Genomic DNA, 24,322 nt, shown 5'->3' on the forward strand with positions numbered 1-24,322 from the left:
GCCAAATCTCTGATGGTAATGGAAGGTGTTTTGGGGGAATTTTCCCCATTGTTGCAATTTTGCAGGACCCATGGTTGTCTTAGAGATGAACAATCATAGGGCCCTTATCGCCGTGCCTCCGGTTGCTATGGAAGCAGATCTCCTTTGAAGAGTTGGTGGAGCTCTAGTCCACTACACTCTCTGTCAATCCCATGGTCTAGCACTATAACCTAAGATATCGCCTGATCAAGTTTTTGAAGGTGGACGTTTCTATTAGTAACAATAGTCTGCTCACTGTCCATCCCTTGATGTCTTAGCATAGTATTTGCTAATTTTATCTTGGCCTCTACTTTTAAACACTTTGGAAACTCTGGCACCAAGTGGAAAAACATACCCCTTGAACCCAGACTACATCTCAGTTGCATCGTTGCAATGAGTATAAGTATCACTTTTTTTCTTAAATAAGAAAGAACCCTAAACTGGAGGAGGGTAGGAGGGGACTGGGGGAGAGCTAGGCTTGACATAAGTACTCGACTTACACTGACTTCACCTTGTGATGGTCATTATTATTACTTTAATGTTTTCCATAAAAACAAATTCAAAATTTGGAATGTCGCCCATAACCAAACATGGTCTTATTTTGAAAAATCATGTTGCTGGTGGGGTTTTTTTTCCCTCCTCTCTATGATTACCTCTTTGAATAGGCTCTTACTGATGAGTGCAAGAGGCAAACAACATAGTCCAAAACCCAGATTTTTTTCCATCTCTGTGCCTTAATATTTAAGTGTCAGTGGTCATCGCAGATAATGGTTTAGCCAACTGTGTTGCTTTGGCATAGCACAGACTGCCAACCATGCAGGCCAGGAAAAGGAATTCCTCACTGCCCCTCTCCCACCTCCTTCATACAGAATCTGCCCCCATTTAGGGCCTGTTACCTGCAGGAACTCATTTCCAGGTATCAGATTTTATGGGTTGCAAACAACAGAAAAAGAATATGGACACTCTTTTTACCACATACCTAGTGAGAGCTGTGCTCTAGAAAATGTATTTCGGAAACACTGTTGAAATGCCAAGGAATAAATAGTGCGGAGGTTTCTTTAGAAGGAATGATTTGAGGTTACAGCATAGAGTGCTACATATTCTGAATGAAGACAATTATGTTCCCATCTTGGTCATTACACAAAGGGTTCTGTTTATAATGAGTTAAGTGGATAAGTGATTAAAATAAGGGAAGTTGTTAGCTTCTACCACAAACATCTATACTTAGAAGTACAGAAATTCAAAATTGAGACTGTGTAAACAAGAGAATCTTGCAGTGTTTTTTTTTTTATTATGATTATTTTAAAGAACTGTCTCTCATTTGTCAACATAATACCTCCTTTTTTTTGGTTACCAGATGCTAGAATCTCAGTTTATACATTTGTTCTAAAATCAACCTTATGGCATATTTTCTATTTGGATTGCTTTAAAAAGATTACTGTAACTAATTCACTGGTTTGACTTTAAAATCCTGTATATATTAGCCCCTTTCTATGATTTACTGGCTACCTGAACACTCTTTCATTTGAAAAAAAAAATTAGACATAATACATTTAAAATACACCATATGGATAAGCACTTTCTTATCTTCCCTCAACAATTTTTATAGGCCCTCCAGTGCAGCATGCATCCAGTACTCCTCGATTATTCAAAATCCCTTAATATCCCTTCAGATGTGGGAACCTGAGATTGTTCTTGGTAGAATTCATGAATTTCCCCCGGAAATTTATCTCACAGATGCAGTTTTGAGACTTTTTATCCCTTCAGTTTGACTTTTCCTTGAGCCCTACCATGAGCTCCAAGTGATTGTATTTATCTTAGTTTGTCTGAAAAGGCACTCTGGGATCTGCAGCTTCAACTTGATGATGGATTGATAATTGAAGTTGGCTTTTAAAAGTGACGTTTTGGTTAAAAGTCATTTCAACAAAGAAAAACAGCTTTTAGAAAGTGTATATTCAATAAAATTCAAGAGGTGGGCCCTGGCTGGCTGTCAGTGAATCACGTACCAGCAATGTCTTTAAAATTCTCCAGCCTGGTTGAGAGCTAAGTGTCTTCTTCTAGAAGTACAGACACAGCTTTCCTCATGGGCTCCTTTCCTGAGGATGAGAGAAAAGCACACCACAAAACAAATACCCAGTTTCCATTTGGAATATAGACAGTTCTCTCTTTTGACCCATAACCTTCCTGTGTGAGATGTGAAAACACACTCCACATGGCGTCGCAAGGATAAACACATCCATGATGGATCACCAACGGATTAATTTCGATTAACTGAAGCCCAGAAAGAAGCAGAACTACAGAAGAAATCCACTCTTCACTCTTTCTGCAGAACAACACCCTCAAGAGCACAGCCTGCCCTCTGTGGAACGGCTTCAGGGGGTTGAGAGAGTCCCCCGAATTCCTTTCACACCACAGACCATGGTTGCACTAACTTTGGGGAGGACCTCATATGGAGTCAAGAGGCGCCGCTGATTCCCAGTTGAGGACATTCCCAATGGAGCCACCTCTGTGGTGAGACCGCCCCTGAGATGGGGCGTGCACACTCAAATCTGAGAGCCCGCGAGCCATTGGGTGGATGCGGGGAAGGAGAAAGGTGAGATGTATGACGGGACTAGGATTGAAAGGACACAAAGGGGAAGGACAAGGGTGACAGGTGGGGGAGGAGGTGGAGAGAAGGGGACGCAGAAGGCAAAGGCCGTCACCCCTGGCTGAGTGCCCGGTGCTCGAGGGTGACCTGAACACCACCCAGGACTCTTCCATGGCTCTCTCTCCCTCTAAGCTTTGGAGACTTCCATGACCAGAATAAGCAGAGCAGCCCACAGGAAGAAAATGGTTAGCTGTGTTGTAACATAGGTGACCAGAAGCATGACCACCTAGAGACCAGGCTGAAGGCGGGTGGCTCCCGGGTCAGAAGTTCACAGTCTCTCCCGCCCATCCTCACGTGAGCCAGGCAGGAGGCACACACAACTGCCAGGACCACCAGCTACCACACGCATGGAAACAGTCCCCAGAATGACTCCCTATCTAAAAAAGAGGCATGGCTTTTCTCCAGTGCATTTGTTTTTAATGTTTAACAAGCTGACAGGAGCGATTACTCAAAGGCTAACGGCCGACTGACTGGTTGCTCCAACACAAACAAATCGTCACCAGGCTGTCAGGACCTCGACAGTGTCCATTCTACTCAAGACGCCTAATGCATCGCCTGCATCTGCAACCACGCGTGCAGAGTGAGCCGCCCTTTCGAATCCCTCAGCTCCCCCAAACAATTATTTGCTGTGTTTTTATTAAAAGGTGGGAGGAAAGATTTTCCTGAAAAATGGGCTGTGGGAAGCAAATGAACACACAAGCTCAGGGTGAGTTTAGAAGGCTCATAACCAGGTCACCATCTGCTTTCGCTTCTCCATCAGATAAAGGGTCTCCTCTGAAACATTTGTGCTCCCAGCTAAGTTGTCTGTGAAGATGTCCATGCCCTTAAGCACTAGGTAATAGAAAAAGTAAATCCAATTGCAGCCCATGTTAGGGAACATTCTGGAACCCATCATGGGACCCAGCTGCGGCCCCTCTGGAAGGAACACGTTTGTTAAAGTGTTCGCAGACATGTAAGGCTAGCTCAAGTTCTCAGTGACTTACTGTTGATCTTCCTCGAAGCTCTGGGGTGGGTCTGGCCACAGGATTTGACGCTGAGACAAGGGGAAGGGGCTGTGGTGGTTTTCCTACTCATGAAAGTCTCCGAAGGGGACATGTGTACCTCATCATCTCTGACCTGAGTGGGAGATTGCCTTGCTCTGCTCTCTCACGCTTCTGCTTCCTGGCATCCATGGCCCTCTTGAGATACTAAACAGAGTCACCAAGCCCCTCCGAGTGGGATGCAGCTTCGACTTCACAGCTGTCACCATACGCTCAGTGTGTCACAACAGCTTAGGACAGATTAGGGAAAGTCACTTTTGACGAGCATATTAGGAGAGTCAGTCATCGTTAGCATGTCAAAGCTAGGTGGCCTCCACCTGCTCGTCCCCAGTGAGCCAAGCCTGGCTTCCCAGCCTTTGATTAATGGATGGTATCAGCAGTCAGGAGCCTCTCACATTGATGGAACGGCTGTACTTTTCCAAGGCAATTGTGTCTTTTGCTGAAAGGTAATGAAGAGTAAACATGGAGTTGAGATAAACCCAGCCAGACAAGAATCAAATGCCCCCTGTATCACCACGATTACTCATTTCTACAATTCTGAGAATTCAGCCCACCAAGGGGCCAAATGGCTCGTTTGTTTGCGAGGCTTGATTAATAATTCTGCACTTTTGACTCAGCTCAATGCTTTCTTTGCATCTGTCCAGGTATTTGGAGAAGATAAGAATTAAATGGGAGCTGAAAGGTATTACACAAACATATTCACACACGTACCCTATCGTGTCTACCTTCGACGCCCTTCATATTGGCAGTCTCACCGATCAAGGCAACAGATGATCTGGTTTACATTTCAAAAAATGTCCTGCAGCCCCTGAGGTCCTTTAAACTATTTCGTCAAATTAGTGCCTGTGATTCAGAGGGGAGAGAGAGAAAATTGCAAATGTCAACCTAGGCTAGCAAGCCAGGTGGGCCTGCATTGTCTTCCATTTGTCTTCCAGTGAAGGGTCAGGAGATGAGATTCCATCTCTCCCAGTTAAGGTCAGGCACCTCCCCCTTGTAGTTCAGGGAAACTGGTTCAATACCACTACAACCTGTGCTCAGGTGTTCCATTTGCTTCACAGGTAGGTCACGTGACAAGCAGAGAGCTGAATAACATTTGTGTCTTTGTCACAAATCACTTTGTCCTCAAGTCAGAATGAACCACAGCAAATATAGGACCTTGACACCACAAGTGAGAATTAATGAACAATGGGAAGAAAATTACAACTTTTAAACAAATCCCTAATTTCCCCTGGAAAAGTCAGTGTTGCCATACTGGTTATATCATGATAATGTGTTATTCGAATTATTAAAAACTGTGCAACCTATAGAAGTAAAGGAAAGAATAAAAGGATTTATTCAAGAACATATAAAGAGGGTGCCTGGGTGGCTCAGATGGTTAAGCGTCTGCCTCCGGCTCAGGTCATGATCCCAGGGTCCTGGGATCGAGTCCCGCATCGGAGCCTGCCTCTCCCTCTGCTTCTCCCTCTCTCTCCCTCTCTCCCTCTCTCTCTCTCCCTCTGTCTCTCATGAATAAATAAATAAAATCTTTTAAAAAAAAGAACATATAAAGAGTGCCTACAAATCAATAAAAGAAAATACAAACTAATAGAAAAGAAGCAAAGCAAATTATCAGGCAGTACCTAGAGAAGAGATCTTATAGCCAATTACCTACTTCATAAAAAAGCTTACTGTCATTAGCAGTCAAGCAAAAACTAATTAAAACCATAATTAAATATTATTTTTCACCCCTCAGGTTGGAGAAATTTTTAAAGTGTTGCAAGAACATGGGAAACTGGCCGTATGATATAGTTTTGATGGGAGTGTAAGTTGGTAAAACATTTATTGAGTGCTAATTGTTTGTGCCCGTTGAAAATTTTAATTCCCTTTGGTTTAGTAATTGGACTTGTAGAAACTCTTTTTAAGAAATATTTTTTTTAAGATTGTATTTATTTATTTGAGATAGGATGAGAGAGCATGCACAAGCAGGGGTTAGGGGCAGAGGGAGAGGAAGAAACAGACACCCCGCGGAGCAAGGAGCCTGATGCAAGCTCAATCCCAGAGTCCTGGGATCATGACCTGAGCCAAAGACAGATGCTTAACCCACTGAGCCACCCAGGCACCCTCTTTTAAAGGAATATTAACTAAAAAGTTAAAGTTCTAAGTATAAGGATATCCATTGCCACCTTTGATATGGTAATAAATCATAAATATAAATGTCCATCACTAGGACAGTGGTGAAGTAGACCATGGCACAACTCTACAATGGAACAGAGAGGTAGTCATGCAGTTATTAAAGAATGAATTAATGGTGTATGTGCTGCCCTCAAAATGCATACTCACATCATTAGGCAAAAAAAGCCAATTTTAAGAAAAAAGTGTTTAATACGATCCTATGAATGTTATAAATTTTATATGCACATATGTTTATATGTATGCATATGTAAATACAGAAAAATGGGGTAAAATGTACACAACATGGGAAGGTCGCTGGAAGGAGAGGGCGAGTCTCCTGGTTTACATGATATACACCTGCAGTGATTGACCCACATCAGGATGCACCACAAAGACAACAATACAATAATACTGGGGGACTTTAACACCCCTCTGACTGAAATGGACAGATCATCTAAGCAAAAGATCAACAAGGAAATAAAGACTTTAAATGACACACTGGACCAAATGGACTTCACAGACATATTCAGAACATTCCATCCCAAAGCAAAGGAATACACATTCTTCTCTAGTGCCCATGGAACATTCTCCAGAATTGATCACATCCTAGGTCACAAATCAGGTCTCAATCGGTACCAAAAGATTGGGATCATTCCCTGCATATTTTCAGACCACAGTGCTTTGAAACTAGAACTCAACCACAAGAGGAAAGTCGGAAAGAACTCAAATACATGGAGGCTAAAGAGCATCCTACTAAAGAATGAATGGGTCAACCAAGAAATTAAAGAAGAATTAAAAAAATTCATGGAAACCAATGAAAATGAAAACACAACTGTTCAAAATCTTTGGGATACAGCAAAGGCAGTCCTGAGAGGAAAGTATATAGCAATACAAGCCTTTCTCAAGAAACAAGAAAGGTCTCAAATACACAACCTAACCCTACACCTAAAGGAGCTGGAGAAAGAACAGCAAATAAAGCCTAAACCCAGCAGGAGAAGAGAAATCATAAAGATCAGAGCAGAAATCAATGAACTAGAAACCCAAAGAACAGTAGAACAGATCAACGAAACTAGGAGCTGGTTCTTTGAAAGCATTAACAAGATTGATAAACCCCTGGCCAGACTGATCAAAAAGAAAAGAGAAAGGACCCAAATCAACAAAATCATGAATGAAAGAGGAGAGATCACAACCAACACCAAAGAAATACAAACAATTATAAGAACATATTATGAGCAACTCTATGCCAGCAAATTAGATAACCTGGAAGAAATGGGTGCATTCCTAGAGATGTATCAACTACCAAAATTGAACCAGGAAGAAATAGAAAACCTGAACAGACCTATAACCACTAAGGAAATCGAAGCAGTCATCAAAAATCTCCCAAGAAACAAAAGCCCAGGGCCAGATGGCTTCCCAGGGGAATTCTATCAGACATTTCAAGAAGAATTAATACCTATTCTCCTGAAAATGTTCCAAAAAATAGAAATGGAAGGGAAACTTCCAAACTCATTTTATGAGGCCAGCATTACCTTGATCCCAAAACCAGACAAAGACCCCATCAAAAAAGAGAATTACAGACCAATATCCTTGATGAACATGGATGCAAAAATTCTCACCAAAATACTAGCCAATAGGATCCAACAGTACATTAAAAGGATTATTCACCACGACCAAGTGGGATTTATCCCTGGGCTGCAAGGCTGGTTCAACATCCGCAAATCAATCAACGTGATACAATACATTAACAAAAGAAAGAACAAGAATCATATGATCCTCTCAATAGATGCAGAAAAAGCATTTGACAAAGTACAGCATCCTTTCTTGATCAAAACTCTTCAGAGTATAGGGATAGAGGGTACATACCTCAATATCATAAAAGCCATCTATGAAAAACCTACAGCGAATATCATTCTCAATGGGGAAAGGCTGAGAGCTTTTCCCCTAAGGTCAGGAACGCGGCAGGGATGTCCACTCTCACCACTGCTATTCAACATAGTATTAGAAGTCCTAGCCACAGCAATCAGACAACAAAAAGAAATCAAAGGCATCCAAATCGGCAAAGAGGAAGTCAAACTCTCACTCTTTGCAGATGATATGATACTGTATGTGGAAAACCCAAAAGACTCCACCCCAAAACTGCTAGAACTCATACAGGAATTCAGTAAAGTAGCAGGATATAAAATCAATGCACAGAAATCAGTGGCATTCCTATACACCAACAACAAGACAGAAGAGAGACAAATCAAGGAGTCGATCCCATTTACAACTGCACCCAAAACCATTAGATACCTAGGAATAAATCTAACCAAAGAGGCAAAGGATCTGTACTCAGAAAACTATGAAACACTCAGGAAAGAAACTGAAGAAGACACAAAGAAATGGAAAAACGTTCCATGCTCATGGATTGGGAGAATCAACATTGTGAAGATGTCAATGCTACCTAGAGCAATCTACACATTCAATGCAATCCCCATCAAAATACCATCCACTTTTTTCAAAGAAATGGAACAAATAATCCTAAAATTTGTATGGAACCAGAAGAGACCCCGAATAGCCAGAGGAATACTGAAAAAGAAAAGCAAAGCTGGCGGCATCACAATTCCAGGCTTCCAGCTCTATTACAAATCTGTCATCATCAAGACAGTATGGTACTAGCACAAAAACAGACAGATCGATCAATGGAACAGAATTGAGAGCCCAGAAATGGACCCTCAACTCTATGGTCAACTTATCTTTGACAAAGCAGGAAAGAATGTCCAATGGAAAAGAGACAGTCTCTTCAACAAATGGTGTTGGGAAAATTGGACAGCCACATGCAGAAGAATCAAACTGGACCATTTCCTTACACCACACACAAAAATAGACTCCAAATGGTTGAAAGACCTAAACGTGAGACAGGAGTCCATCAAAATCCTAAAGGAGAACACAGGTAGCAACCTTTTCGACCTTAGCCGCAGCAACTTCTTCCTAGAAACATCGCCAAAGGCACGGGAAGCCAGGGCAAAAATGAACTATTGGGATTTCATCAAGATAAAAAGCTTTTGCACAGCCAAAGAAACAGTCCACAAAACCAAAAGACAACCGACAGAATGGGAGAAAATATTTGCAAATAACATATCAGATAAAGGGCTAGTATCCAAAATCTATAAAGAACTTATCAAACTCAACACCCAAAGAACAAATAATCCAATCAAGAAATGGGCAGAAGACATGAACAGACATTTCTCCAAAGAAGACATCCAAATGGCCAACAGGCACATGAAAAAGTGCTCAACATCGCTCGGCATCAGGGAAATCCAAATCAAAACCTCAATGAGATACCACCTCACACCCGTCAGAATGGCTAAAATTAACAAGTCAGGGAACGACAGATGTTGGCGGGGATGTGGAGAAAGGGGAACCCTCCTACACTGTTGGTGGGAATGCAAGCTGGTGCAACCCCTCTGGAAAACAGTATGGAGGTTCCTCAAACAGTTGAAATTAGAGCTACCGTTCGATCCAGCAATTGCACTACTGGGTATTTACCACAAAGATACAAATGTAGGGACCCGAAGGGGTACATGTACCCCGATGTTTATAGCAGCAATGTCCACCATAGCCAAACTGTGGAAAGAGCCAAGATGCCCATCAACAGATGAATGGATAAAGAAGAGGTGGTATATATACACAATGGAATATTATGCAGCCATCAAAAGGAATGAGATCCTGCCATTTGCAACGACGTGGATGGAACTGGAGGGTGTTATGCTGAGTGAAATAAGTCAATCAGAGAAAGACATGTATCACATGACCTCACTGATATGAGGAATTCTTAATCTCAGGAAAGAAACTGAGTGTTGCTGGAGTGCTTGGGGGTGGGAGGGATGGGGTGGCTGGGTGATAGACATTGGGGAGGGTATGTGCTACGGTGAGCGCTGTGAATTCTGCAAGACTGTTGAATCACAGATCTGTACTTCTGAAACAAATAATGCAACATATTTTAAGAAAAAAGAAAAAGAAGAAGATAACAGGAGAGGAAGAAAAGGGGAGTATGTCAGAGGGGGAGATGAACCATGAGAGATGATGGACTCTGAAAAACAAACTGAGGGTTCTAGAGGGGAGGGGGGTAGGGGGATGGGTTAGCCTGGTGATGGGTATTGAGGAGGGCACGTTCTGCGTGGAGCACTGGGTGTTATGAACAAACAATGAATCATGGAACACTGCACCAAAAACTAATGATGTAATATATGGTGATTAACATAACAATAAAAAAATAAAAAAAAAGGATGCGCCACAAATTACTTGTGTAACAAAAACAAAAGTCAGACAGAGAAAAGGAAAAAATCCCAGCCTGGGCAATGGGCTGCGTAGCCTTACCAAATGTGGCTGAACACACCGTTTTCCTGTAAGGTCTTATCCCCTGGACGTCACATTAGAGTCTTGATCAGAAGAAAAGGACACACTGGTGAGTAGAGCTGCTTCATGTTTTCTGTCTCCTTCGTTGTCTTCCACGGTCTGTGAGTGATCCCAGTATGTCAGGCACTACACATCCATGAAAGAATGACTAAACATGACGCCAGCTCTCATGCTCGTGACAACATAACATTGGGAAAGAATTTTTATTTCTAATTAGAAAATATCAGGCATCCTGTACAGGAGCCAAAGATGCTCCGGTAACAGAAATGCCGGGAGGACTTTGTTGGTACTGGGGGTCTGTAAATGCATCTCTGATACGATGTGTATTAGCTTCGTAGGTGGCTTCAAACAATAGAAATGTATTCTCTCACAGTTCTGGAGCCATAAGTCTGAAATAAAGGGGTCGGCAGGGCCCTGCTCCCTCCAAAGGCTCGGGTAAACCATACATTCCTTGCTTCTTCCAGCTTCCGGTGGCCCTGGGCATTCCTTCTGGCTGCACACCCCAACCTCTGTCTGTGCCTTCGTCACATGGCCTGCTCCTCCATGTGTGCCCTCTTCTCCTGTGTCCTATAAAGAGACTTTCGTTGCTTTTAAGGCCCTCACCTTGAGATCCTTAACATCTGCAAAGACTTTTTTTTTCCAAATGAGGTGGCATTCGCACGTTCTGGGGGCCACCATGTAACCCACCATAGATAGCAGTTAAGCTAAGAACTAAAAGGAGTGTAGAAGAGAGACACCGTGAGAGTGTGTGTGTGCGTGCATGTGTGCATCGATGTGCATATGTGCATGCCTGTGCTGGGGGGAAGCAAGCATCCCAAGCAGATGCAGAGGCGTCTGGATGTCGACCCTGTGAGGACCCTCTAAGTAGAAAAACGGAGGAAGCAGGGGGACGTAGGAAGGACCTGCAGCCCAAGTGAAACTCGGTGGTGCCACCGGCTAGGGGTGCGGTGAAGACAACTCTTTTTTTTTTTTTTAAGATTTTATTTACTTATTTGAGAGAGAGATAGCAGGGAGGAGGGACAGAGGGAGAGGGAGAAGCAGACTCCCCCTGAGCAGGGAGCCCGATGCGGGGCTCGATCCCAGGACCCCGGGATCATGACCTGAGCCAAAGGCAGACGCTTAACGGCCTGAGTCCCTCAGGTGCCCTGTGAGGACAATTCTAAGGGACATGTTAGACATAGTATTGGCAGCCAGACTTCTCGTGCTTGAAGACAGGGAGGAAGAGAGAAGATGAAACCAGCAACAATTCCCCATCTCTCACCTAGTACAGAATATAAGGGAGACTCAGGTTTTGTGGGAGGCAGAGGGGAGCAGCAAATTTCACTCAGCATAAAAGCATGAAGCGTAGGCTTAACAAACCAATCAACTGGAGGAAATGTAATTGCGACAAACACGGAAGATGAGGAAAATAATCAAGATACATTTTTTAAAACCCCTCACATGATTAACGGATGAAACACACTAATAGATAATTAATTCACAAAAGGAGAAATACGAGTGACAGATACTTAATGAAAACATATTCAATATCATTCATAAATTTAAAAACTGTAAATTAAAATATTTAGTATTATCGTACTACATTAACTAAGATTTTTAAAACAAACACAGTGATGATCGGAATGTAACAAAACACCTTCTTGCACTGCACTAACTGTAGAATTTGGGACAAACTTTCCAAAGGCAAATGGACCCAGTGCGGGGCTCGATCCCAGGACCCCGGGATCATGACCCGAGCCGAAGGCAGACACCCAACCACCGAGCCACCCAGGTGCCCCTATATATGCATCTTTCTGATATTGTCCCTTCGCAATCTGGGATGGGCCAAGATTCCATAACCAGATTCTTAGGTAAGTATGAATGCTGGCTGAGCACTGTGCTCACAGATTTCTGTTTGCCATGGAATTTCAATTTTTGATTTTCTCTTGGCTTGGTTTCTATGTCTCTCTCAACTAACTCATCTCCAAATCTCTACATGACATGTAAAACTGCTCAGTACATTCAATCAATGCAGATGCTCTGTGACCATCCGTTTTCCATCCTGCTGGTGTCAAGGGTCCTGCTTCTGTCGTCCGTTCACACTGGCACAGGTGCGGTCCGGCCTCTCCGGGGCCACCATCACCCAGCGGTCATCCCCACTTTGCAGCTGTGTGAAACTTCCGGTCCTTGCACCTCACGTATTCCCTTTCTTTGTCCGCATGCTTATCTCGTGCAGCATATCCTGTGGTAGGAAAATGCTGACACTTTGCACGTCTGCAAATGTCTGTATTCTACTCTCTCGCTTGATTGATGGTTTCTCTGGGTGCCGAATATAAATCGAAGAACAACTTTTCTCAGAATTGTGGAGGCATTATTCCATTTTCCTGTAGCTTCTAGAGCTGCCGTTTTAAAGTCCATGGCGTTCTGAATCCAAGTGCTTTGTGACTGATTCCTTTTTTCCTCCCAGGGAACTTTTAGGATCTTTGTCTCTAGTGTCTGAAATACTATGATAATATCACTCCGTATGGGGCTTTTTCCTTCCATTGTGGAAGGGAGACCTATGTGCGTTGTTTCTGAGAAATTTTCTGCAAGTATTTCATTGAAGATTTTCTTCTCTCCTCTTCCTTTGGTGTCTCTGTCTGCAAGCCCTATTACTTAGATGTTGTATCTTGTGGGCTGAGCTTCTAATTTAAGGAACTTTTCTATTATCGGTCCCTTGGTTTTTGGTTCAACTCTCTGGGAAATTTCCTCAAATCTGTCTTCCATTCCTTCTATGGAATTACTAAGTTTTTGTTCCAAAGAGCTGCTCTCAATTTTTCTCTTAATGTCTCTGGTTTATGGGGACATGAGGTAAGCCGTTACCTTGGGAGTATTCACACCTCTTCTCTCTTGCCTAAACAATTTTGATCCAGGAGTACCCTGCAACGTGAATAATGCTCCAAGGGTTATTTTCTGTCACTTCTTGTGTCAAACAACACAGCACGTTTGAGAACTGGAATTATTGCTTAAACCTCCTTTCTATGTTTCTGCTTGTTGATTGAGATCTTCAGCTAAACCCTACCCCCAAAGCCCAAATAAGTGCCAGAGAGAATGGTGCAGGTCTCATATTGTTGGAACACACACACAGGTTGCAAGAGCCACTCACCGCAGTCTCATCTAGTTTCTTTAATGAGATTCCTGCCAAACGCCTTGGCTAAATGCATCATCTTTACACACTGTGGGCAAAGGGAAATAAGTGAAGTACGGGCTCCGTGGGATTAGGAGTGACTTCTACACCGGGAAAACTTGGCTCCTTCCTACTCCCTGGATTAATGAGGATTGGTATGAGGGGAGCTTTACCAGTAAAAAGAGCAAACATCCTCCAGAAAAACGGAGCCCCTTAGCAACAGAGCACAGCCAGTGGATTAATGGTTAGAACAGGAAAGGAACATCAATACGAACCCGGTCCCTCCTGACTTCTAAATCACCGCTCCCAGACGCTGTGGTCCCAGGCAGATAAGCTGACCTGGCTGACCACAGAAAATAAATTAAACCTGACTCCTCAAGCCATCCAGCTTTGTTCCCCAGACTGTTGTGGCCTTTCCTTTTCTGTCTCCGTCTTGGTTTGGATCCTTGTCAGGGTTCCTTAACCCCTAATAGTGTAGATAATAGTGACGATAATAAAAGATATCAGTTTGAACATTTGCAGCATACCGGGGGCTATGAGGTACTATCCTTGAAGAATTTCAGTGAATTCAGAAAAAATACATTTGAGGTAGATGATATTATATCTATTTTATCCATCATAATTGGAAGCTCAGAGAGTTTAAATGACTTACCCACAGTCGTTCACTCATATATGTGTTTCATCTATTCCAACTTGCTTTATTTCTATTTCCAAATCCCCAGCTCCGTCTAAAGTGGCAAGGTAACAAAACAGAAGAAGATTAAATGAGAAACAATGTATCCAATATGGCTAAGAAATACAAAGAAAACAAAGAGCATATTTTAAAAGATCACAATTTACCTATTTCTATTCTTCAGACTCGATTGCAGTGGGGCAGAACCTCATTTCACATGCTTCTTGCTGGAGTAAAATGCAGAGAATTGGCATTGCAGATTACTCAAGATGAGAGCTCCCTATAGACATGAAAGACTCCTTTATTGGAAGAAATAAAAGGAAAACGACCCAAAATCACAACCCTAGAATTATAACCTTATTCAAAAGCTATAAAGCAGTACCAGTTATCTGTTAAATTCACACATACTTAAAAATTCAATAATGACCACGTTGTGAATACTAACTTCAAAAAATGATCAGATGTGTCTAATGAATGCGTTTTTATGTGAAAGGGCAAAATAAATGGCATTTTATTGCAATAGATTAGAATTTTCTTCTATCAGGATTTTCCAGAATATTCCTGATTTAAAACAGCTCATCCCAATGCCAGGATATATCCTAATTTTTTTTATTTAAAAAATGGTTATTCTAACTTTAAAAATGGAAGGCCTTTTTATCTATGATCACAAAGCATCCCTAGCAAGAAAAGGAGACCACTATTATCACCTACATTTTGATGAAACAGAGAGAAAGAAGGTAATTGCTCACTTAGGCCACTTGCCAGAAGCAATAGAAGAAATGGACCGACACTTCCTACTGGCTTTCCAGCATTTTTCCAGCAGAGTACTGCATGTACACAGCATGCAATGCTACAATAATAGAAAACATTATTGATTTGGGGTTGTAGAATTGATATTCGTGTCTTATCCTCACATTGAGCATAAAAATGACCAAAAACATACTTGAAGATACTCCTTTCCTTCTGTTTTTCCTTTCGACTTCATAGCCTGTGGGCTAACATAATCAGACACCAGAGTCAAAAGAATGAAGAGGATGTGAGCAGAGGTCATAACTGGGGAAATGCAGTCAACACTTAACACACTAAAATATTTAAATTCACTTTTTAATGCCATAAATAATGTGATTATAAAAGTGTAGAACATAGAATTGAAAGAACTTGATATAACATGTTTTTGGTTTTATCCCTGGGTCAGAATATGATAAGGGAAGTGGGGATGGGGCCCAGGTCGGTGCCCCCCGAGCCCCTGCATCCCCCTTCACCAGGGCTGGCCTCAGCGGAGGAGGGGTCCACGGGGAAGACAGAAAGCGCCTTTTCTTTTCACTGCAGCCATCTAAAAACCCAAAACGAGGGGAGCACAGAGGTACTCAGCGCCCGAATATAGAGGACGGTCTACAAGTTAACAATGAATGAGTTTGTCATTTGAAAATATTAATAGCTGATGAATTATATAAGTATCTTTCCTGTTGCAGTTGGGAAAAATGAACAAGTAGTTAACCCCGCTTACCATATGATTACATGTTTCAAAAAGTGAGTTGTGGCTTTGTTTTTTCGTGGTGTGTTTGTTTTTTAATTACAAAAACCTGAGAAATTATACTTGGAAACATCCCCAGCAAGGGGCTGAAAGACTGTTAAGCTGGGGATCACAGTGCCCTCTGGACAAGTATGAGAGTGACTAGGGGCCCGTGGAACAAAACGTTTGAAATCAGGACTGTCTGTGCAAGGGAAACGGAGACCTCCCACAGGACAACACAGATTCAAAGTCTCTTTCACTCCTGGCATCACACATGCTTCCTTACACTGAAATTTGAAGCAGAAGAGGTTTCTATGCCTTTGTCTACGCGAAGTATGACGTGCAGGAATTACAGGTAATTGGAACCAGGGGCTTTCTATGAACAAGACGGAAGAACCCAGAAACATGCAAATTTCCTCTCTGATTCTTCAGCTCCCATCTCCTCCCCACTGGAGAAAATATATGGTTACACCAGGGCTGATTTTCCTGGACAGCACGTGATTAAATATTCATGTGGTATTTGCCCCAGTCTGCGGGCATTTTCCTCCATATCAAAACACATATAGGTTGTCTCGTTGCTTTATTACTTCTCTTCTCCCCCCCTCCTCCCTCCCTCCTTCACTCTCTCCCTCACTCCCTCCTTTGGCTCCTTCCTTCCCTCCTTCCTCCCCTTCCTTCCCTTCCTTCCTTCCTTCCTTCCTTCTTTTTCTTTCATTTTCTGTTTGAGAGTAGATGATGTTTTACGTCCAAGCAAGGGGCTGGCAGTCTAGGATGTTCTGTATCAGGGAGCATAGACCTTACTCTTTGTTTCCTAAACTGCTGATATTCTGCATGAGTCGCTACCAAGCCCAACAAGACCCAAGGTCTCAGGCACAAGACCATGAAGAGTTATGCATGCACTCTGTCAGAGAGAGAGAAGTGGGGAGCCAACAAAGACTTCGGGGGTCCCACAAACACATCACTGGTGGGTCCTGCCATGTCAGCCAGGCAGTGGCCTCTAGAGCACAGCACCCTTGGCCAGCCCAGGATGCCCCAGGCCACACCCAGGTGAAGGTTCAGGCTGCCATCTCCCAGGGCTCCAACTCGGCTGCTGAAGCAAACAGTCCTCTTTCTTCGGGCTCCTTGAGCGGGGAGACGGCATTTCAGCCCATTGTTCCGTGTAGACACTTATTAACCCGACTGCATTGAGAGCAGGGGATCGCACCCGTATCTATCGATGAGCAGTCCACAGTGCAGTAATCTCCCGCTCCGATCAATGCAGGCCTCACTGCCCAGCAGTGCCCTTTTCTCTGGCCATTGATGTGCTTGTCTGTGCTTGTGGGGATGGGGGAGAGCCTGGAGGGAAGGTGAGCTGCCGCCGCGCGCCGTGTTTACAATTCCCGGAAATTCCTGGTGAGAGTAGAACTGCTTTCGTGATAACCCTCTGTCCATTGCAAGCAATGTTAAGCAATTTTTAACAAATAAGCACACTGTGTGGAACAAAAATAGAATGCTCCAGCCATCATTCCTGGATTATAAATCACAATAATCCTCTGGCCAGGTAGAAACTGACAGAGCCAGCTTCTGAGATCTTAAACCTTTCATGTCTGTAACATCAAAACCCATTCCACAAATTTGACTTTATTCTTGCACCGGATTTTATACATGGCTATCTGTAATAGTAAAGTTGTTACCTTTGGTTTCTTTGTATCATGGGGGCATTTTTCTTGAACAAAAGTTACTAAGAAGTAACCATTTCCTGTATTTTACTTATGTTGATCACTTTTTTAATTTTAATTGTCCCTAAAACAATTAAATGTATTGACACATTTCAGGAATACATCTGGGAATTAGTGATTTTTGAAGTAATACTAAACAAGTCAATTTTGTCCTCCCACAATGGCGGATTCAAAATGATTTAAAAAGGAAACCAAAGTTAGGAGAGGTGGAATATCCCCATGGACTTGCAGATGATCCACTCTTGGTGGGGTGTAGTTGCTTGGAGGCAGAGATCTGTGTTTCACCTGCTTTCCATCAGCCACTAAGCACTTTCCAATGAGGAAGGGTCCATCTCCTCTGCACACATGGGAATACTTAGCATAGAAGCTTTCCAAAGAGAAAATGGAACGATCCTGACTCTCATATTCAGGATCCTGTGGTGGTCCCTTCAGGTGGCCCCGCAGCTGCACCTGCTGCTGGGGGGTGGGGTGGAGAATGGGCTGAGTCTGCCCCCTCCCCCATGGCACTCAGAAGCCCCGCCACCTTACCATCCCACTGCCACCGCGCACACCACACCCTTTATGACCTTCCCGCTTCTGAAAGAATGCCTTCTGTGCATCTCCTTCTAAAATCTCAGCTACATGAAACAATTTAAGCTGAATGCTGAGCAGGGAGCCATGCACAGGGAGTGGCAGCACAATTCTAGATAGCGATTTGTCCACTTACACTCATGTAGCCAAACCATGGTACACACCTCTGTACCACACACTTGCACACATTAAATCACTCCCATTGAAAGAATATGAGCTTTGTTTCCAAATATTGTTCCACATAGATGTGAAATTTTAATGAGTGTGTGTATTCTTATAATAGTATGACTAGATATAATTAAAAGGAAGCTCAGTGAACAGAGGCATTGTATGGATTTTTTACAAGGAGCCTAGGAACATGTCTTTCTGGTAAATGATGCAAGGATATGCCCTCCAAAATTAAAAGGGAATCCAAAAGGGGAGATTGGTTTAGTTCTATTTAAAAGTAAACATTTTAGGGGCACCTGGGTGGCTCAGTTGGTTAAGCATCCAACTCTTGATTTTGGCTCAGATCATGATTTCACGGTTGTGAGATTGAACCCCGAGTTGGGCTCCACATTGGGTGTGGAGCCTTCTTAAGATTCTCTCTATTCCTCTTCCTCTGCCCCTCCCCCACTAAAAACTTTTAAAAATAATAATCAAAATAAATAAAAGTAAACATTTTATTTAATAATAGTAAAATATATGTCCTATGTTTATGTGCATGCACAACATAAATAAATTAATTTGCATAATAGCAGATTTTGTTAAGAAATGCTTGGATAATTTGCACATTAAACTGCTAGTGTCTTAAGGTTAGGGCATGCATCTTTCCCAGAAAAAAAAAAAAGTAAAATTTGGTACAAACTTGCAACATTTCTGAAGCTGGCTTAATTCCAGGTACGATTTCTCAGTTCCAGGTTGATCCAAACCAGAGTCTTCAATTTTCTCGAAGGCCCAGAAAGCAGTCTGTTTTTTCTGGGACCCAGATAATAATATGAGAGCTATAGGTCGTATCTCATAGCTCAACAAAAGCCATTGCTTGCTGGGCTCCTTCTTTTTTTTCCTTCTCTCCTTCTTTCTTTCCCTCCCTTCCTTCCTTGTCTGTCCTGTTCAGGTGTATGTGCAGAACCGCGAGGAGCTCCTAGTGAATAGAAAGTGCTCACTGTGTTAAGCAAATTAATAAATCATGCCGCTCATTTATGCCTTCAGCCAACATATAGATGACACCTTGAGCCAGATTCTGTGCCGTGTCCCCAGGATGCACAGATAAGCCTGTCATGGCCCTGGCTTTGAAGACACATGCAGCCAGGGAAGGACAGAGGCAAGCATGGCCCACATACTCGACTTTATGCTCGAGGGGAGCACCTCAACCCTTTCCTCTCTACAATGAAGTTATTTTTCAGGAATAATCAGTTGCAAAAATTATTTTCTTGATTTATGTGCTAGTTTTAAAACTATTAAAATTAAGTAAAAATTCCAATCTTAACCATATCATTCAAATTTAACTAAATATTTCTTATATGACCAAAAAATGTGGATTTACAAACAAAACCATCATGTCTTTCAGTTGGTAGTGTTTCACTGTTTTAAACTTTAGACAAAAACTTAAAACTCCAACTGGACATTGAAGCAATGCAAGTTCTGTTTCTTTATCTTTAAAACCACAGGGCTGCGTTGTTGACTCGGATGTTCCACGGAACCATAGGAAGGTGTAGAGCTGCAAGGTGGGGGATAGGAACTGTTCCTAAAGTGACTGCCCACAATCCCGAGTAACTGTGAATTTCCTCTACACACAAGCCCTTGTATCAGAGTCCATGTGTGACGGGGTCACCATATAACTGGGTGGTCACCATGTAACTGGATGTTCTCACATGGGATACAACGTTTATTAAGAGTTAAGTCATAAAAGAGTTAAGACTTAAGTCATGAAGATACGCTAACCATGATAGACGATGGACTCTGAAAAACAAACTGAGGGTTCTAGAGGGGAGGAGGGTAGGGGGATGGGTTAGCCTGGTGATGGGTATTAAAGAGGGCACGTTCTGCGTGGAGCACTGGGTGTTATGCACAAACAATGCATCATGGAACACTACATCAAGAACTAATGATGTAATGTATGGTGATTAACATAACAATAAAAAATTTAAAAAAAACAATGGTAACCAGTGGTCAGTTACAACTGAGACCAACAAAAAATTGTCAGAGAGCATATTTTACCACTGACATTGCTTAGAATTTCCACCATGTGTTCATAAGGAAAGCCCATTTTATTACTGTTTTGAATCCTCAGTTGACAATGCCAATGTTGCCCTAATGTCTATTCTCACTGTCCCAGACTTGGTGTGACACCCCAAACAAGGTAGCATAGAATCACAAGATAATATTAGTTAATGCTGATGGGGTTTACAACATTCCCCTAATGGTCACTACCAGCTTTAAATACGGGGCTAGGAATCAGGAACCATCTTCTTCCCAACCATGTCTTCTCATCCTGTGTGGGTCTGTTTGGGATCTGAACTCACCTAGAGTGACAGGGAGAGCGGTTCACACATATGCACCGTGTTGATGGCTCCAGGTGCCGTGAAGAACTAGGCCATTCAATTTCCAAGGACTGAATGATGCTCTCAAATGGTCCAGATTAATTTCATTGTTAAGGGCTTTCTGAAAACTCTTGAAGGGGCTTCACTTTGCGCCATACACTTAGAGATGCTCTAAAATATTCATTGATGTTAGGGATAGTGTGCCACAAACTACACGTTGGACAGATGCTTTTATGATTACTGTGTTGCCAGGCACTGTTCTAGTTGCTTTATGTCAACAGTGCATATCCCAGTAACCCTGTGAAGTAGGCGCTATGGGTACTCCCATTTACAGATGAGAAACTGATACACAGTGGACCAACTTGTGCAAGCTTACACAGTGAGGAAATGACCGGGCTAGAACTCAACCCAAGGAGTCTGGCTCTAAAGTCTATGTTCCTGACCAGCACACTCTGCCACCTCCCTGGTGCCCTGTGGTTACCAAGAGATATCACCTTAAAGGATCATGTGGAGAAACCCAAGTGCAAAGTACCTAATCCCATGAGACGAGAAGTGTGTTTGCAGTTGCATTACTTAAGTATGCTTTTATTTATTTCTACTGTCTGATATAAAATCCTCTTTGGCTGTGTAAATGAATTAACCTGGTGAGATTTTTATCTAGAAAGAGAAAATGATATTTTTGACTACCATATGTCAGGTACCAAGCCAGGAGATTGACACGTGTCATTGCATTTAATTATCCAAACAACCTTGTAAAGCAGGTACTGCAAATCCCTTGGTTTTGTGGGTTTTGTTTTGGTTTGGTTTGGTTTTCCATTAGGAAAATCAAAATGCAGAAACAGTAAGTGATTTTCACAGGTTTCTATAGCTAGTTAAAAAAATAGAAACTATTCAGGAATCTAGGGATGCCAGACTGGCTCAGTCAGTGGACCATGTGACTCTTGATCTCAAGGTCACGAGTTCGATCCTCAGGTTGGGCATAGAGCTTACTTTAAAAAAAAAAAGAAGAAAAGAAAAGAAAAGTTGCTCAGGAAATTAAACTCGTGTCTCTCTGGGCAGAAAACAAAAACACAAAAACCCTGAATTGTAACATCATCTCGTGCTTCTGGAGTCAGAAGGTTGAGGTTAGAGCCCAGGACGGTCAGAATCATCTTTTCTCTTCAAATCCTGGAAGTTGGCGCTGCCCCACCCTCAGTCTCCTCCTTAAAGCAACACTGTTGACAAGACCACACTTAGAGTCTCTCAGGTGAGACGGGAGCTGTCCCAACATGAAGGGCTTTGCCCCATGGGTTCTATTGTAATGAGTCTTAAGTCAATCAGATGGGAATTTTCTGGAATAGGTACCGCAGATACGGGGGGGATTCACCAAATTGTAGTGCAAGGCAAATGGCGCACCCAAGGAAGGATAGATGCCATGGAAATGAGAGCCAGAAGGCTTAGGAGAAACCCAGAGACAGTAGGAAGTTCCCTGGAGGCTGAGAACCTGCAGGGCTCCCCAGTTCTTCATCCCACCCATAGCCACCCATGTAATTTCTTTCCTTGTCCTATGTACTTATGGTGAATTTAAAAATTAAGAAAATGACACATTTATGGTAACTTACTTAAGATTATTACATATCTTGTGCAAAGTGTTTACTTACTAATAGTTGATATTAGTTTTTATATCATAAGGCATTCCTAAAACAATTGTCATTCTGTGAGCTTGGTCATAGACTAATTTCTCAAAGTTACTGCAGCTTTAAGGCCACTGTGTTAAAATCGAAAAGCACTGCATTTGAAATAGGAAGACCCTGAATGCAGGCACCATCTCTGTAACTTCCATCCGCACAGGTGATTGAGAAAGTACCTTCTGAAGTTCTGTTTCTCTTCTGAAAAGAGAAGATAGTATGTATCTTCTATCTAACATAAAGACTGAAAAACAAATGTAAAAATACACATAAAAGCTCTTTATAAGAGTGAAAGTCTATCAAGCTATGTTTGTTTTGTCACCTGCAAAAACACAGTTACAATCATATAGAACGAGATGGGGCAAAGATACAGTCCAGAGCATCAGAAGAGACTTCCTTGATTAAGTAAACTCTAAGTAAAATATGAAGGATAGATCTCTAAGTGAGAAGGGGTAAAGAAAGAATTCCAGACATATGGAATAAGCATACACATGGGAGCAATGGTGTGCTCGCATCCAATGAGACTGGCTTGAGAGCTAATTATGAAGTCTTCAGGAATTTTGCAAGTCAGGTGTTAAATGTAACCACTGTTAAAAAATAAATTATATAAATTTACAATTAGATAAACTATATTTTAAAAATGTAATAAATACTCAAAATTCACTGCCCAAATATTTTCTGTGTGTTCCTATTACCTATTGTCTTTGGATTAATTATTTTTGTTGTATTTGTATAGTGGAAATACAACATGATGGGCCGCTATGTATCTCTTCCCAATTCAGCGTTCAGTGGGGTCATACTACAGGTTGAAATTAGTCATAACGGCAGTATTTACACCATGAAATAGGCAAACTACAAAGCAGGGCTTGATTTATAGTCTAGATTTAAGATTATGTTGATTCTTTAGATTTTAAGAAGTGTGTATGTCGATAGCTGTTACATTGTGAGTAGCACAAAAAATGGAGGTAATAGTCTCTTAATAATTTAACACTGATCTAGTTCAGCAAAGAAGTCACTCATATGCTTGACAAATGAGTGGAGTTCCAATAGACATTTTTGTCATACATTCATGTTGTAACTACATTCATTTGTCAATGTTGTGAGCAACTTCTTTGCTGCATCAGACAGTAATCAAACATTTATTCATGGACCGATTTAGTCAATTATGATTTGATTGTAACCATCGGCTGATGATGAGTGCAAGAGTTTGGCAAATATCAGTGAACATATTCTGGGAAAATCAATTGGCAAAATGGAATTTACAATAAATATTATTGCACATTTTATTATTTGCAAATTGTGGATTTTAAAATAAATTCATACACACCCATACACACAGACACACATACATTTTTTTTCCAGGGAGCTAGCCATGAAACCTTTCCCAGAACACCACTGGGTGGAAGATAGACTTCTTTCATGATGTGGTAGAAGAACTACAGGACAGACACTGTGAAATAAATACACAGAGAAAGGAGACACTGAGGTGCGATGACACTGGTAGGAACCAGATACTATAGGGAAGGTTTATCCTGGGAACTTCGGAAAGCCATGAAAAGATTTTAAGCAATGATGAGCAGTTGTCACATTTTTGCTGGAAAAATCTTCCTGGATGCAATTGGAAACAAATTGGAGAGACCAGGAGAACATGAGAAAGGGTTGGTGTTGAATATTCCGGTATTCCAAACGACAGCTGATGGTAGCAAGAACTAGATGGTGGCAGGAAAATATAATCTGTACCAGGCAGAGTATGTAAGGCTCAGATGTTGTAACAAATAGTTCTAAAATAGTTTTGGATTATTAAAATAAAGGCTTATGCTTCCTCGAAGCTGTGCAGTGAAAGGTTTGTCAGGCAGCTTCCATGTGATGATTCAGGCACGAGTCCTTCCATTTAGTGTCTCTAATGATGTACATAAACTCCTTGTTCTCTTCATAATCTGGACTGAATAAAGGGAAATGAGAGAGTGAGAATCAAATAAGTGGCCAGAAGTAGTTCGTGTCCCACTGCCCCCAGCTCATCACATTGCCCCACAGAGTTGCCCGGGACCTGGAGGTTCAGCTTCCTTCTGTGGCAGAAGGAAAATAAAGTGACTTCTCTCTGCTCAACCTCACCTTGTCAATGCCTCATTTCCTAATGGTTAAGAGACACTCAGATTATCTGTTGATTGAACACACAAACATGAATCTCTCAGCTTCCACATTCAAGAATTCACTAAAGAAATAGAAAAACGAGTCCTGGGAGGTTTACAGTAGGCGCAAAAAC

This window comes from Eumetopias jubatus, unplaced genomic scaffold (assembly GCF_037043125.1).
Source record: "Eumetopias jubatus isolate StellerSeaLion01/CBP00866 unplaced genomic scaffold, mEumJub1_p1.0 scaffold_9, whole genome shotgun sequence".
NCBI lineage: Eukaryota > Metazoa > Chordata > Mammalia > Carnivora > Otariidae > Eumetopias > Eumetopias jubatus.